The sequence below is a fragment of the Panthera uncia genome, chromosome X, assembly GCF_023721935.1.
Source record: "Panthera uncia isolate 11264 chromosome X, Puncia_PCG_1.0, whole genome shotgun sequence".
NCBI lineage: Eukaryota > Metazoa > Chordata > Mammalia > Carnivora > Felidae > Panthera > Panthera uncia.
The window spans coordinates 56,393,445-56,411,877 of NC_064817.1; positions in this window are offsets into that span (position 1 = coordinate 56,393,445).

Here is an 18,433-nt window from a genome sequence, read left to right on the forward strand (position 1 = left end):
TCCTTATTTAAGTGAAGGTCAGAATAGCTTGTCTGAGACTGAGTTGTCTTTTATCTGGGAGAAAGTGAAATAACATTCCATATGCTCATTCTGCTTGTCATGTGATACAATAGAATATCATTACTCTGTCTTGAAAGGAGACCTGACACAGAAAACAGGATTTAAGAATTCTCATCAAACTGTGGGTTTCTTTAAAGCAGGTCTGTCTTGGGCTTCCCTCCTAGTGCCAGCCAGAGGGACAGATATAATGTTAAAACATGTTTATTTCACTTCTTGTATTTACATTTTCAAGTGTTCTCTTTGATAAATCTCGTATTTAATTCAGACAGAAGTTATCTTTTTATAAGATGTACCAAGACCAGATTGGAAGGGAACAATATTTCATAGGGCTTACCATGTGCCAGACACTTTATGCAGCAAACACCAAGATAAATGGAAAAGGATTACATCCAGGAGGTCAATTATAGGAGGATTGTCACTGTGTCATCTTTGACTATTGCTTAGTTCTGAAATTTTTACAGAATAAGAATATATAAGTTTGTGTTTATACCTGAGACTGATTTTTTTCAGTAGGAAAATGCAGGTATCCCTAATCCAGAGCTATATGCTAGGAAACATTTGATGGCTATTCAATATAAGAACATTAGATTGCTACAGTCGTAAGAGAATAAGAGTAGATATAGCTATTCATACTTTAAGCCAAACAGAAGCTATATTTTGGGGATGATAGCTCCAAGAATCTATCACTTATTATAGAGAAATATTATCACCAAAAATCCATATTATCCCAGAATTTATTTCCATTGTGCAAGTTACCAACATATAATTAGTATGAGTAAAAGACCAAGAAGCATATTTAACAGTTCATCTGAGAAAGCCAGGAATTGTGGTCTGTATTAGTCAAAGATCTCCAGAGAAATAAAACTATTGGTTTGTCTGTCTGTCTGTGTGTATCTCTTTTGATTGATCAAGAGATGTAGAGACTATATATATATATATACACACACACACATATATATACATATATGTATATATATATATATATATATATTTATTTATAGAAAAACAAAGGGAGAGTGAGGGAGAGCAAGAGAGAGAGAGAGCAAGAGAGGGACAGAGAGATTGAGATCGATGTTAAGGAATTTATTCACACAATTGTGAGGCCTGGCCCAAGTCCAAGTATGCTGAACTTCCCCAGGGGAGGTCAGTCTTTTTATTTTTTTAAATTACGTTACATTTTTTTTACTTTTATTTTTTAGTTTTAGAGACACCATAAACAGGAGAGAAGGGCAGAGGGAGAGAATCTTAAGAAGGTTCCATGTTCAGCATGGAGCCCAACACAGGGATCAATCCCACGACCCTGGGATCATGACCTGAGCCGAAATTAAGAGTCATGCGTTCAACTCATTGAGCATCCCTTATTTGTATTTTTCAATTAAGACTTTCTACTAATTGGATGAGGCCCACTCACCTAAAGGAAGGTAATCTATATTGCTCAAAGTCTACTGATTTAAATGTTAATCTAACCTAAAACATACCTTCACAGAGACATCTACAGTACTGTTTAACCAAATATCTAGATACCACGGCCTAAGCAAAACCACACATTAAAACTAATCATCACATGATGATTGTATTTTATCACAGCCTATGAGGTTTTTCTTTGTATTAACAGTTGTTATGGGAACACTTGGGTGGTTCATTCAGTTAAGCATCCAACTCTTGATTTTGGCTCAGGTCATGATCTCATGACTTGTGGGATCAAGACTCCATGGAGCTCTGTGATGACAGTGAGGAACCTGCTTCAGATTCTCTGTCTCTCCCTCTCTCTCTGCCCTCCCCAATGCACATGCCATCTCTGTCTCTCAAAATAAATAAATAAACTTAAAAAAACAATTGTTATGGATAATAGGCAGTTCTATTTGAAACTTTTTGAGGAATCTCCATACTGTATTGCACTGTGGCTGCACCAGTTTGCATTCCCACCAACAGTGCAAGAGAGTTCCACTTTCTCCACATCCTGTTGTTTCTTGTGTTGTTGATTTTAGCTATTCTGATGGGTATGAGATGATCTCATTGTAGTTTTGAATCATAGTTCCCTGATGAGCATCTTTTCATGTGTCTGTTCTCTATCTGTATATCTTCTTCAGAAAAAATGTCTACTCGTGTCTTCTGTCCCTTTTTTTTTCTTTTGAGAGAGAGAGAGAGAGAGAGAGAGAGAGAGAGAGAAAGCGCATATGAGCAAGTGGGGGAGAGTGGCAGAGGGAGAGAGGCAGAGAGAGAATCTCAAGCAAGCTCCATCCTCAGCCTGGGGCCCTATGTGGGGCTTGATCCCAGGACTCTGGGATTATGACCTGAGCCAAAATAAAAAGACACTTTAACTGACTAAGCCATCCAGGTGCCCCAAGCCCACTTTTTAAATTAGATTATTTGTTTTTTGGTGTTGAGTTTGAAGAGTTCTTTATAGACTTTGGATTCTAACTTTTCATCAGATATATCATTTGCAAATATCTTCTCCCACTCTGTAGGTTGCCTTTTTTGTTGCATGTTTCTTCACTGTGCAGAAGCTTTTTATTTTGATGAAGTCCCAATAGTTTATTTTTGCTTCTGTTTCCCTTGCCTCAGTGTACATATCTAGAACGAAGTTGCTACAACCAATGTCAAATAAGTTACTGCCCATGTTCTCCTCTAGGATTTTAAAAGTTTTCTCTTTCACATTTAGGTCATTTTGAATTTATTTTTGTGTATGGTGTAAGAAATTGGTCCAGTTTCATTCTTTTGCAAAATGCCATCCAGTCATCCCAGCACCAGTGGATGTAGATACTGTGTTTTTTTTCCATTGGATATTCTTTCCTGCTTTGTTGAAGATTACTTGACCATATAGTTGTGGGTTTATTTCTGGGTTTTCTATTCTGTTCCATTGATCTATGTGTCTGTTTTTCTGCCAATACCATGCCGTCTTGATCACTACAGCTTTGAAATATAACTTGAAGTCTGGAATTGGTTGTGTCCAGCTTTTCTTTTCTTTTCTTTTTCAAGATTGCTTTGGTACACCTGGGTGGCTCAGTCAGCTAAGTGTTTAACTCTTGATGGCAGCTCAGGTCATGATTCCAGGATTGTGGGATTGAGCCTCATATTGGGCTCCACTCTGAGCATGGATTCTCCATCTCTCTCTCTCCTTCTGCTCCTCTCCCCTACTTGTGTACGTGCAATGTCTCTTAAAAAAAAAAAGATTGCTTTGATTAGTCAGGGTCTTATGTAGTTCCATATAAATTTTACAAGTGTTTGTTCTAGCTCTGTGAAAAATGCTATTGGTATTTTGAAAGAGATAGCATTAAATGTGTAGATTGCTTTGGGTAGTATAGACTCTTAACAATATTTGTTCTTCCAATACCTGAGCATGGAATGTCCTTCCAAATATAACTACCCCAATCCAGCAATTGTACTACTATGTATTTATCCAAAAAATGCAAAAATACTTATTCAAATGGGTACATGCACCCTGATGTTTATAGCAGCATTATCTACAATAGCCAAATTATGAAAACAGCCCAAGTGTCCATCAACTGATGAATGGGTAAAGAAGATATGTTATACACACACACACACACACACACACACACACACAATGGATTACTACTCAGCTACGAAAAAGAATGAAATCTTGCCAATTGCAATTATGTGGATGGAGACAGAGAGTATTATGCTAAGTGAAATGTCAGTCAGAGAAAGACAGAGACCATACGACCTCACTCACATGTGGAATTTAAGAAAAAAAAACAAATAAGTAAAGGAAGGAAAAAGAGAGAGAAGTAAAGTAAACCAAGAAATGCACTCTCTTTTTTAAATTTTTTATTTAAATTTCAGATTGCATGCAGTGTAATCTTAATTTCAGGTGTACAATTTAGTGATTCAACACTTCCATACAACACCTAGTACTCATCACAAGTGCATTCCTTAATCCCCATCACCTATTTAACCCTTTCGCCTACCCACTTCTCCTCCAGTAACCATCAGTTTGTTCTCCATAGTTAAGAGTCTGTTTCTTGGTTTGCCTGTCTCTTTTTTTCCATTTGCTCATTTGTTTTCTTTCTCAAATTCCACATATGAGTGAAATCACATGGTATTTGTCTTTCTCTGACTGACTTATTTCACTTAGAATAAAAACTCTCCGGTTCCATTCATGTAATTGCAAATGACAAGATTTCACTCTTTTTTTATGGGTGAGTGTTATCTCATTGTATATATATACCACATCTTCCTTTTTTTCTTTCCCTAAGATCTAGGGTTAGGGTTCAGGTTAGAGGCAGTGTTCGGGTTAGAGTTAGGGGCAGGGTGGGAGTTAGATTTAGGGCCAAGGTCAGGGTATGTGCCCTGGTATCCTGCAGTTCAGAGACCTCTTCAGAGTATTAGGTTTAGGGTTAGCATTTAGGATAAGGGTTAGGGGTTAGACATTAGGGGTTATGGGTTACAGTTATATTTAGTGTTAATGCAGGTTTAGGGTTATTGTATGTGCCTGGTATCATGCAGTTCAGAGACCTCTCCAGAGAATAAAACTCTAGACTTCTGCTGGCATGAGAATAGACATGACAGCTATCTACTGAGCTGAGGCAAGGAGGGCATTTGGGCCTTTAAATGTTCTTTAAACAGATATACACTTGTTCTTTCTGTTTTTATCTCTACCTTCAAACCATTTTCAGAAATATTTGCAATTATCAAAGGTTTTATGTCTTCTCAAGAATGGAAACAGACTCTTTTTAATGTTTTTAACTATTTATTTACTTTTGAGAGAGAGAGAGAGAGAGAGCTCGAAAGGGGAAGGGCCAGAAAGAGAGGGAGACACAGAATCTGAAGCAGACTCCAGACTCTGAGCTGTTAGCACAGAGCCCAATGCGGGACTTGAACTCGAAAACTGTGAGATCATGACCTGAGCTGCAGTCAAACGCTTAACCAACTGAGCCACCCAGGCGCCCTGAAACAGACTCTTAACTATAGAGAACAAACTGATGGTTGCCAGGGGGAGGTTGGTGTGGAGATGTGTTGAGTAGGTGTTGGGGATTAAGGAGGACACTTGTTATGATGAGCAGCAGATGTAAGGAAGTGTTGAATCACTACATTGTACACCTAAAGCTAATATTACACTGTATGTTAACTGGAATTTAAACAAACCTCCTCCCAAAAATGAAAATATGAAAAAAAGAAAAGCTTAGAAGGCTAGTTATCCTGAAGAAGCCCTCAAACATTTAAGAATAGGTAATATTTCTAAAAATGGGTGTGAAGGTGGAGACAAAATGGAAGGAACAAAGGAATATCTATTTAAAGAGTATTAAGAGCCCCAAATCCCCTCTTCCCACCAGCTCAGTAGATGGCTGCCGTGTCTATTCTAATCCAAGAAGAAGTCTGGTATTTTATACTTGGGAGAGGATGCCTGCAGGATGCCAGGCACATACCCCAAGTCTTACCCTAGCCCTAGCACTAACCCTAACCCATAACCCCTAATGCCTAACTCCTAACCCTAACCCTCTTGAGATGTCTCTGAACTACAGGATACCAGGCAAATAATCTCACGCTGGCCCTCACCCTAACCATGACCATAACCCTGGCTCTAATCCTAACCTTAACCCTAGAACTGAGGGAAAAAAAGGAAAATGTGGTGTATATATAGAATGGAATATTACTCAATCATAAAAAGAGTGAAATCTTGCCATTTGTAACGATGTGGATGGAGGTAGTCTTATGTTAAGCGAAATCAGTCAGAGAAAGAAAAATACCATTTGCACTCATATGTGGAATTTAAGAAACAAAACAAATGAGCAAAGGGGAAAAGAGAGAGGAAAACCAAGAAACAGACACTTAACTATAGAGAACAAACTGATGGTTATCAGAGGGGAAGTGAGTGGAGGGGATGGGTTAAATAGGTGATGGGGATTAAGGAGTGCACTTGCTGTGATGAGCACAGGGTGATGTGTGGAAGTGTTGAATCACTATATTGTACACCTGAAACTAATATTACACTGTATGCTAACTGGAATTTAAGTAAATTAAAATACAATCGCTATCAATACACGTATATACTAAGCTAAAATAAAGAATCATTAGGAAGAAGTAGATGTACTCCATGGGATGTCACTCAATAGGGGGAAAAACACTGCCAGTAAACTGATGCATAAGGTAGGAACGAAAGGGGTAGTGATATAGGAATCCTGTGGTACAGACCCCTGTCTCAATCCAACAGTGGGTTATTTAAAATATTAAGAATAAGAACTTTGTTCACTTGGTATGCCTAAATCTTTGTCTTTGTGTGTCACATATTGTTTATGATGACAACATTCAACTTTTGTTCCCTTCTGTTAATGTAGAGGGCTTTCACAAATGAAATCTCCATATACCTCACAACATTTCTAGGTGTGTGACAGGGTTAGGTTTTATCATTTTTCAGAAGAGGCCAGGGAAGAGGGAAAAAACTAAACCAACATTCTAATGATACTGGCATGGGGACCCATCTTTGCTGATAGTTACTTCTGTACCCTCTCTAGCAGGCCCATTATGATACAGTGTTCTTCTACAGCCGATAAGGAGCAAGCATATTGGAGCCAGAGTACCTCAGAAATGCTGAGGAGTTGGAGGCACCAGGTGTGTTTAAGAATAGGAATGTGGGAGGGGTGCCTGGGTGGCTCAGTTAAGCTTCGGACTTGGCTCAGGTCATGATCTCATGGTTAGTGGATTCGAGCCCCACAAACCCCAGCTTGTGCTGACAAGCTCAGAGCCTGGGGACTGCTTTGGATTCTATGTCTCCTTCTCTCTGTCTCTGCTCCTCCCCTGCTTGTGCTTTCTCTCTCACTCTCAGAAATGAATAAACATTAAAAATTAAAAAAAAAAGAATAGGAATATGGGATAAGTATAAAAGCCACAGAATTGTTTCAAAATTTATTAAGGAGATATTAAGACCCCCAGAACTGTTCTATGACTCAGCCAGAAAACTGCTTTTCTCTGCTCCTCCCAGAAGAACATGGGAGGTTTACATTCTGGAGAGATTCATTAGGGTAGCTGTGGACTTGGGTATATCAGGCATAGAAAAAGTCCAGGGTGAGACATGACCCAAAAGAATTAGGTGAAATTTAGAACCCTGAATGTTGACCAGCCCAGGTTACACAGTGCTCTCAGCTGTGAGAACTCACAGGTATACTAGAGTCCCAGGTAGGGATGTATGTTTTGGTGATGCAGACTTATTAGACTATGAACCATGTCTGATCTAGAAAGCCTTGGGGTCTGCCACAGCCTGTTGTGGTTGCATGCCACCCAAACTAGTTTAAACAAGGTGATCCAAAAGTATTTTCAGGCTTGGCAAATCTGACCCAGAAGACTACAACAAGCCTAATCAGCAGCTTACACTTCTGCAATGGCCCTTATAATACCCTGTGAGGGGGCAAAAAGAGACTTACAGTGTCATGGATACACCTCAGATCCACATTACAAGAGCATTGGTTTAATAAATTCTGACTTTCCTTTCCAATTGTTCTCATACCCATACAAGAGATCAGGAAAAAATTAGCTGACTGTACCTACTAATTATCATGACTATAAAAGGTGAAGATACTGGCAAGAAATCACTGCCTTACAAGGGACTCTAGACTCCAGATATTAGATAGGAGGCTCCAGGGGAGTTTCCACCCCTACATTAAGGTTCTTATTGTCACCTAGTTTCTTACAGGTATCACTTGAGAAGAAGTACACTGGATTGGAATTGAAAATTCTAGTTAGGTTGACATGCTTGTGTATTTCTCATGATTTCAAAAGCATTTGCCTCTTTTCTGACACCCACAATATATGGTATTTTGGCATTGTATCACAAAAGAGTCTTGATTTCATGGGAAGAGGGCAAGTAAATGAATTATACTTTCAAAAAACCTCATAAAATGCTTTTTATGTTATGTTATATATGCATTAAGATCTCAATGTATAAAATCTTATCACACACTGTACACACACACTCACACACACAATACAGGACAGTAAGGCAATAGAGAAGGTTAATAATGACACTACTGAACAGTATAATTCAAGTGGTTTTTTTCAATTACACTTTTTTCTGTCTATCCATGATTTAATAAAGATTCTACTTTTCAAGAAGGCAAGTGATGGTAATTTTTTTATAAACTGGAAAGTATGGAAAAATATACTTAAAATTTTAAAAGTCACCTTTACTTTACCTATGAGACATGTGACAATTCTATTTTTTTCTTCTATTAAGAAAACATAGAAAAGGTTAAATTGGAAGACATAAATGGTGTATTCCCATCACCAACATATGTCAAAAGCTGAAGATATTTGGTACAGTTCCTTCTCTTGTTTCTGGTGTGCACCTCTGAAAACTGGGATTTTAATTATTAAACAACATTTTAATCATGGTGGGCATTCAGTTTCATCTCATGGCTTAGGGAAGTCACCTTGATATTTCCCAAATAGTTAAAACAGTTGTTACAAAACTATTCACTTAAATAATGTCTATTCTTCTCGCTGATTGAAAGTGTCTTATTATCATTTCATGTTTGTATGATTTTGCTACTGTTTCTTGTATCTTCTACTAACAAGACTTATGTCAACATGAATGCATATTTACCTATGGCAGTGTATGTGTGGCAACCCAGTTTTGCAGTTAGGTGCAAGGGCTAGTTGATGTGATATTGTTTTATCCAAGGTTCTGTTTGTGATTGGCCACACCCTGGGAACTCTTATCTCTTGACTTTGGCAAGCAATGTTCTGTCAAAAAGACTCATTATTATACTTTGTGCTTCCTCATATTCTTGACTTCATGGAGCTCAAGTATAACATACAAGGTAAAAATTGGGCAACGAGTAAAGTACATGGAATTAAAGGAAAATAGTTTCTTAATCAGTGTCTTATGTTTCAGGAGCTCGAGGGAGAGAATATCCATGCAATTCATAGACCTCCAAGTATACAACTACAGGTTAAAAGAAGGGGATGGAGAAGCACAATGATTAAGCTGAGCTGTTTATAATTTAACTTAAGATATAATGTTTTAGGTTTTTAATTCATGGAAATTATTTTATTTTATATTGTGTGACCTGAGTTTTGTAGTTGTGTACTTACATACAGTGGGTAAGAGAATGACTTGAACAGGTTAGTACTCCATTTTCCCTTTAATTTATCTTATTGGAGAAAAATGGCATGTCACTGTTTAAATAGAAGATAAACCTTGGAATCTGGTGAAATATGTTCCAAAATTGTAGAAAGTCACTGCGTGGACAGAAAGGAATGGAACAGAGAGAAAGGACAGCTAGATAGGCCAAGATCAGCAGTGCCAGTGCAGTCATGGTCCAGGAGATACTTGAAGTTAGTCGGCTGAACCCGACAAGATTGAAGAGTAAACAAAGGAGGTCTTGTGTATGCAACGCAATACAAATATATGTATATGTATATATATGTGTATATATATACATATATGCAAAACAGAAATAATAAGCAATTGATAAAGTAAATTCAGTAAGCATAAGGGAAATCTTAAATCCTCTCAATTACTTCAGACATTTAAATTTACTCAACAATAGAAAACAGACTTCTGGCTCTCACAATGATACACTGCCACATGGTAAGAACTCAATAAATATTTGTTGATAAATGAAGAAGCAAATACAAAAAGGGCTGTCTACATTCAGCAGTGGCATCTTAGATCATTTGAAGAACTATGGGTTGCCCTGCTGAACACTAACAATGATTTATTTTATCATAACATTATTCAATTTGTTGGGACAGATCCCACAATTGTCACACACAAAAAAAGGTTTTCTATTTTAAATAAAGACAAATAGAGAAATTGACATTTCTACTTGTTTTTCAGAATAGGATCTGTGCCAGTGGAAATTGTATGAGGACTTTTCCTGTTAATTTGGGAAATTAATAGAAGTAGGATGAAGCTATTAAGTGCAACAGTTACATTATTTAGGAGGTTTAGACTCTGTTGGTGCATCTATTAGCCAAATTGTGTTTTCTAAGGATAATTTCCAAAAAAAGGAGCCAACTCTCAAACAAGGATGAGGGGTGCAAAAGGGGTCTCATAGCTCAAGAACCTGAAGGTGGAGGGAAATTGTGAATAGATGTCTCTACCTTATTTCGGCTTTTTCCTAATTTTTATTTTTATTTATTTTTCTTTTCTTTTATTATTTTACTTTATTTTTTAAGAGAGAGAAGGGGCAAGTGAGTAAGGGGCAGAGAGAGAGGGAGAGAAAGAGAGAGAGAATCTGAAGAGGGGCAGAGAGAGAGAGAGAGGGGGGGAGAGAAGTGGGGGCTCACCAGAAGCGGGGCTCATGCTCATCAAAAGCAAGGCTCGAGCTCATGCGATTTGGGACTCCAACTCATGAACCATGAGATCATGACCTGAGCCAAAGTCAGATGCTTTATTGACTGATCCACCAAGGTACCACATTAAAAATTTTTTTCCTTTCTGTTTTTAAAATTTAAATCAAAGTTAGTTAACATATAGTGTAATAATGGTTTCAGGAGTAGAGTTTAGTGATTCATCACTTACATATAACACCCAGGGCTCATCCCAACAAGTGCCCTCCTTAATGCCCATCACCCATTTAGCCCATCCCCCCAACCAACACCCCTCCAGCAACCCTCAGTTTGTTCTCTGTATTTAAGAGTCTCTTATGGTTTGCCTCCCTCTCTTTTTTATTGTTATATTCTCTATGTTATTTTTCCGTCCCTTCCATTATGTTCTTCTGTTTAGTTTCTTAAATTCCACATATGAATGAAATCATATGGTATTTATCTTTCTCTAACTGACTTTGCTTAGCATAATACATGCCAGTTCCATCCACATGGTTGCAATTAGCAAGATTTCATTCTTTTTGATCTCCAAGTAATATTCCATTGTGTGTATACATATATATATATATATATTACATACATATATGTATATATGTATACACACACACATATATATGTGTGTAGAAGATGTAGTGTATATATATATATATGTGTGTATACACACATATGTGTGTGTATACATATATGTGTGTATATACATATATACATGTATATATATATATATATATATACACTACATCTTCTTTATCCCCTTGTCAGTCGAGGAACATTTGGGCTTCTTCCATAATTTGGCTATTGTTGATAGTGCTGCTATAAACATTGGGGGTTCATGTACCCCTTGGAATCAGTATTTTTATATACTTTGGATAAATACCTAGTAGTGCAATTGCTGGGTTATAAGGTAGCTCCATTTTTAATTTTTTCAGGGACCTCTATACTGTTTTCCAGAATGGTTGTACTAGTTTGCATTCCTACCAACAGTGCAAAAAGGTTCCCCTTTCTCTGCATTCTCACCAGCATCTGTTGTTTCCTGAGCTGCTCATTTTAGCCATTCTGGCAGGTGTGAGGTGGTATCTCATTGTGATTTTGATTTGTATTTCTGTGATGATGAGTGATGTTTAGCACCTTTTCATGTGTCTGTTAGCCATCTGGATGTCTTCTTTGGAAAAGTTTCTGCACAAGTCTTTTGCCCATTTGTTCACTGGATTGTTTTTTGAGTGTTGAGTTTGAGAAATTCTTTATAGATTTTGGATACTAACCCTTTATCTGATATGTCATTTGCAAATATCTTTCCCATCTTGTTGGTTGTCTTTTAGTTTTGTTGATTGTTTCCTTCACTGTACAGAAGCATTTTATGTTGATGAGGTCCCCAATAGTTCATATTTATTTTTGTTTCCCTTGCCTCAGGAGACATGTCTAGTAAGAAGTTGCTGTGGCTGAGGTCAAAGAGGTTGTTGCCTGTTTTCTCCTCTAGGATTTTGATTGTTTCCTGTCTTACATTTAGGTTTCATCCATATCGAGTTTATTTTTATATGGTGTAAGAAAATGATCCAGGTTCATCCTTCTGCATGTCACTGTCCAGTATTCCCAACACCATTTGCTGAAGAGACTGTCTTTTTTCCTTTGGATATTTTTTCCTGATTTGCTGAAGATTAGTTAGCCATACATTTGTGGGTCCACTTCTGGGTTCTTTGTTCTGTTCCAGTGATCTATGTGCCTGTTTTTGTGCCAGTATCATACTGTCTTGATGATTACAGCTTTGTAATACAGCTTGAAATCCAGAATTGTGATGCCTCCAGCTTTGGTTTTCTTTTTCAACATTCTTTTGGCTATTTGGGATCTTTGCTGGTTCCCATACAAATTTTAGAATAGTTTCTTCTACTTCTGTGAAGAATGCTGCTGTTATTTTGATAGGGATTTCATTGAGTGTGTAGATTGCTTTGGGTAGTATTGACATTTTAACAACATTTGTTCTTCCAATTCATGAAAATGGGATGTTTTTCCATTTCTTTGTGCCTTCTTCAATTTCTTTAATAACTTTCCTATAGTTCTCAGCTTACAGATCTTTTATTTATTTAGTTAGGTTTATTCCTAGGTATTTTATGGTTTTTGGTGCAAAAACTGAAAATGGGATCAATTCCTTGATTTCTCTTTCTGCTGCTTCATTATTTGTGTATAGAATTGCAACCAATTTCTGTGCATTGATTTTATATCCTGTGACCTTGCCGAATTCGTGTCAGTTCTAGCAGTGTTTTGGTGGATTCTTTCGGATTTTCCACATAGAATATCATGTCTGAGAAGAGTGAAAGTTTGAGTTCTTCCTTGCCTATGTGGATGAATTTTACTTCTTTTTGTTGTCTGATTGCTGAGGTTAGGACTTCCAGCATTATGTTGAACAAAGTGGTGAGAGTGGAAATCCCTGTTGTGTTCCTGACCTAGGGGGAAAACTCTCAGATTTTCCCCACTGAGGATGATATTAGCTATGGGTCTTTTGCACATGGCCTTTATGATCTTGAGGGATGTTACTTCTATCCCTATTTCCTTGAATGTTTTTATCAAAAAAGGATGCTGTAGGGGCGCCTGGGTGGCTCAGTCGGTTAAGCATCCGACTTCAGCCTGGGTCACGATCTTGTGGTCCGTGAGTTCGAGCCCCGCATCGGGCTCTGGGCTGATGGCTCAGAGCCTGGAGCCTGCTTCCGATTCTGTGTCTCCCTCTCTCTCTGCCCCTCCCCCGTTCATGCTCTCTCTCTGTCTCAAAAATAAATAAACGTTAAAACAAAACAAAAAAAAAGGATGCTGTATTTTGTCAAATGCTTTTTCTGCATCTAGTGAGAGGATCATGTAGTTCTTATCCTTTCTTTTATTAATGTGATGTATCTATTGTATTTCCTGACACAGACTTCAATACTAGACCTGGCTTTGTATACACACTGTGACATCACTTAAAGAAGGACCCTGGGTGTCTTTCCCAGGTCTGAGTGAAGAAATGACAGGGTTGATAGGGATTATTATAGTGAGGATATTTCCTATCTTTCAACAGGCTGTCAGGGATTCAGATGAGGAACCTGCGTCATTTGTTGTGTTGATTGATATTATGCAGAACCAATCTGAAGACATTGCCTTGCCAAGCCAACCTGATTATCTCCGTGAGTTGGGAAGACACCATTTAGAATAATTCTGGATTGTTTCACATGATGCTTTGGGTGACAGCAATGTTCCAACTTCTCTCTTGATATCTCCCTTCTAAACTGTCTCTCCTTTCTAAAAAACCAGGAGAATCATTATGTTTTCTAACTTCAAGGTTCTCCCAGGACCAGCTTTCCTTAACATACACACAAATTCCATGATTTGAGACTGTGCATGCTGCAAACACAGACCTATGGGTGGATTTAAATATACCTCTACTGCCACATTCCCTTCATTTTTACTGTTACTCTCTTGGTTGTTTTATAATAAATTCTGGCATGCTTGCTTAGTTTTCTTTCATCATATTTGTAGCATCTATTTAAAACAGGCAACACCCTCAGGTGGGATGGGGTTGTCAGGATTGATAGGAGTGAGGAATTCACCATAGGGAGCTACCACTTTATTTAGCCCTCTCTAGGGCAGTACTACCACCATCTAGGGCAGTACTACCTGTTCCTGAGTCATTCATGGATTAGAACTGTGACCAGTGGGAAGTGGAAGCTTGATGGGCATTGAGAAGGTTACTTACTGGGATGATCACTGGGTGATGGATGTAAGTGATGAATCATGGGAATCTACTCCCAAAACCAGGAGCACACTGTAACTGTATACACTATATTGTAGCTAACTTGACAATAAATTATATTTAGAAAAAAAAAAGAACTGTGACCAATGGACAGTATTTTGTTTTTTTTCCCACACAGATGTCAGTTCTCATCCTGAGTGGGACTATTCCACGTCCATGTAGGAGTTAAGAAGAAATAATATCTACTTCTCAACCTTCAGCTTTCTCTATATGCCAACATCTGACATATAACGGAAATGAGCAATTACTCAGGAGGAGCATTAGGAGAGAAGTTGTTTCAGGATTCTAGAGAAAGGCCATAACTTTATTATTGTAATAAACTCATGACAGTCACCACTCCACTGTCACACAGAACCCCACCAAGAACACATCATCCTCAACATCAGGCTTGTTCTTTTTCATATTAGGATTTTTTTTTCTTCCTCAGCTACCTCTGAAAAGTAACAGAACATAACATTTTCAAGGAAAGAGGAAAGGTTTTGAAGCATAACTGACCTTAACCTCTACATACCTGGATGAGACTTCCCAAGAATTTGTTTAAGAATTTTCAAAATCTTCCAGACTGAACATGTATTACTACTTACTAGATAAAATTATCAAAAGGCATTTAATGGCACTTAACTGGAAATCTAGGTGAACATCACCACTTTTAAAAACTATTTTATCAAAGCTTATTTCTCTCAACTACACAAGATAAACAAATCAAAAACACATGTCACAATTAGCCATTTATATGTGTATAAATCTCTAAGTGAGTAGTTGTTTGCAATTTAGATAATACAAAACAAATCCTTTGAAAAGTCTGATGAAGACCATAAGCACTCTCTGCTAAACAATTATTAGGCATCCTACAATATTTTTCACAGAATTTCATTGGTGAATTCAATCAATATGTAGTAAAAATTAATACCAAAGATACCCAAACTTTATGAGAAAATAGACCAAAAAAACACACCCTAATTCATTTTGTGAGGCTAGCATTGCTCTGATAATAAAATTAACAAAGACATTAAGAGAGAACCACATAACAATATCACTCAGCACAAATGAAAAAAAATCTTTAACTAAATATTGTCAAATTAAATCTGACTTTATATAAAAAAGGATAATACATCATAAGCAATTGAAGTGTAACGCAGAATGTGATTGGCTTAACTTTTGAATATTAATCAAAATAAAAAACTTCAGCATTGTAAAAGACTCTGTGATGAGATGAAAAGAAAACTACGAGCTGGAAGGAAAGATTTGCAAAGAACTTACCTGACAAGGGACTAGTATCTAGTATATATGTATATTTTTAAAGCCTCAGAATTAACAGTAAAAAAAAAAAAAACTCCAATTAGAAAATGGGCAAAATACATGAACATTTTACTGTAAAGGATATGTGGATGGTGACTAGATATATGACAAGATATTCAACTTCATTAAACATTAGGGAAATGCAGATTAAAATGGCAAGATATCACTACATGTCTTTGTGAATACCTAAAATGAAAAATAATAACAACAACAAATGCTAACAGGGAAGTATAGAAGTTGAGTAAGTCATACGTTGCCAGTGGAAATGCAAAATGGCACAGAAATTCTCAAAAACCATTGGTAGTTTGTTAAAAAAAAAAACTGAACATGAAGCTATTGCATTAAGCAGCAGATTCACTTCTGGGTATTTATCCCAGATAAATGGAAATTAATGTTTACACAAAAATCTGAACGTGGTTATCTATAGTAACTTCATTTGTAATGACCCCAAATTGGGTATAACCAAGATGTCCTACAATAGGTAAATACCACAGTAAATAGGAGTCTGGTCCAAGATGGTAGGAGGACCCTGAACTCACCTACCTCCTCCACATACACACCAAATATACACCTATTTATAGAAAAATTCTTACAGAAAAATAACCGAGGCCTTACTAAACAGCTTCTGCACCACAAAAAATAGACCACATAGAGAATGGCAAGAGAGACATGGTAAAGAAGGGAACCCTCCACCCCCGATGCTGCAAATTTCGGTGGGGAGGGATAGTACTGAGAGAATATGAGTAGATTTGTCTGCCCTGGGGCACAGAAAAAAAGCTGTGGTTTTACAAAACAACTAGTATGTAAAATATGAAGCCCTAGAACACCAAATGGCAGGGAAGCTTCTAGAACTATCTTTAGGATAGAAGGGCTAACAAGTGATACAGTATATATTTGCCCTCCACTGCAGGATTCTAGGTACCATACCAGCCTGCAACCTCAGTAATCCCTGGGCCCCTAGCTCACACCAGCCCCAGCCATCCCATCAAGGTGGCTTCAGAGTGGCTCATACTGGGACATTCTTGGCCAGTGGTCACTACAGCTTCAGCCATCTTGCCAAGGTGACAAAGCATTGTGCTTGTGACAGGCACAAAGCATTCCAGAACACTCCAGATCCATACTACTTTGGCTCAAGACAGTTTACCAAGGCCACCCTGACTCAGAACACTGTGGGACATCCTGACTCATGTCTGCTTTGGCCCCAGCCAGCAGAGTGTCCCCTGCATGGAGCACCCTGGGAAACATTGACCCATGCTGGCCTTGGATCCAGTCACCCCAGCAGGGCACCCCCAGCACTGAAGACCCCTGTACACCCCAGCTTGCACCCGCTTCAGCTTCAGCTGTCCTGCCAGAGTGCCCTTTGTGCCAGGAGCCTTAAGACACATAAATTGCACACATTTAATCTTCAGCTGTCCTCCCAGAGCACCGTTTTCACAGAAAGCTCTGGAATCACTTCAGCTTATACTCACTTCAGCTATAGCTGTCCTTCCAAAGAACCTTCTGCAAAACACCCAACTTGCACCCATTTCAGCTTCAGCTGTCCTTCCAGGGCACCCTCCTTGTAGAGAGCCCCAGGACTCCCCCAGCCCATGCCCACTTCATCTCTGGCCATTCCACTAAGGCAGGCCCTGCAAAATGCCCTAGGACCTCCAGTTCACATCCAACACAGCTTTAGCCAGCCAGCCAAGTTACCAGCCACACAGAGTCTACATAGGGCATGACCATACACAAGATAATTCCTTCAAATATAGGAGAAGTAGCTGTCCCGTGTAATTTATAGAAACAAACACAGAAAGTCAAGTAAAATGGAGAGACAGGGGAATATGCTCCAAACACAAACACAAGACAAAACCTCAGAAAAAGAATTAAATGAAACAGTTGAAAGTAATGATCATAAAGATGCTCACTGCACTGGAAAGAAGAGTAAGACTCAGTGAGAACTTCAACAAGAAGATAAAAAATATAAAAAAGAATCAGAGTTGAAGAATACAATAACTGAATGAAAAATACACTACAAGGAATCAACTATATTAGTAGATACAGAAGAACAAGTCAGTGATCTGGAAGACAGGGTAATAAAAACACACAATTTGAACAGCAATAAGAAAAAAGGAATTTTATTTATTTTTAAAAAGTTTTTATTTATGTACTCATTTAGGTAATCTCTATAGCCAACATGGGACTCAAGCTCATGCCCCAAGATCAAGAGATGCATGCTCTTCTGACTGAGCCAGCCAGGCACTGCAAGAAAAAAAAAAGAATTTTTAAAAAGGAGGATAGGTTAAGAAATCTTTTGGACAGCGGCACCTGGGTGACTCAGTTGGTTAAGAGTCTGACTCTTGATTTCATCTCAGGTAACAATCTCACAGATTTGGAGTTTGAGCCCTATGTCAGGTTCTGTGCTGAAAGTGCAGAGCCTGCTTGAAATTCTCCCTCTCTGCCCTTTCCCTGCTTGTACTTTCTCTGTTTTTCTCAAAAATAATTAATAAATTAAAAACTTTAAAATAAAAAAAAAGAAATCTTTTGGACAACATCAAGCAAACACACATTTACATTTTAGGATCCCAGAAAAAAAAAGAGACAGGGAGGGGCAGAAAACATACCTGGAGAAATAATAGCTGAAAACCTCCCTAATCTCAGGAAAAAAAAAAAAACAGACATCCAGTTTTAGGAGGAACAGAGACTTCCAAACAAGATGAACTCAAGGAGTTCCACAATACAGCACATAATAATCAAAGGTTAAAGATAGAGAAATATTTTTTTTAATTATGTTTATTTTTGAGAGAGAGAGAGAAAGAGAGAGAGCAGGGGAAGAGCAGAGTGAGAGGGAGACAGAATCCGAAGCAGGCTCCAGGCTCTGAGCTGTAAGCACAGAGTCCAACATGGAGCTCAAACCCACAAGGGGGAGATCATGACCGGAGCCTAAGTCAGATGCCTAACCAACTGAGCCACCCAGGCACCCCAAGAGAGAATTTTTAAAACAACAAGAGAGATGGGAAAAGTTACATGCAA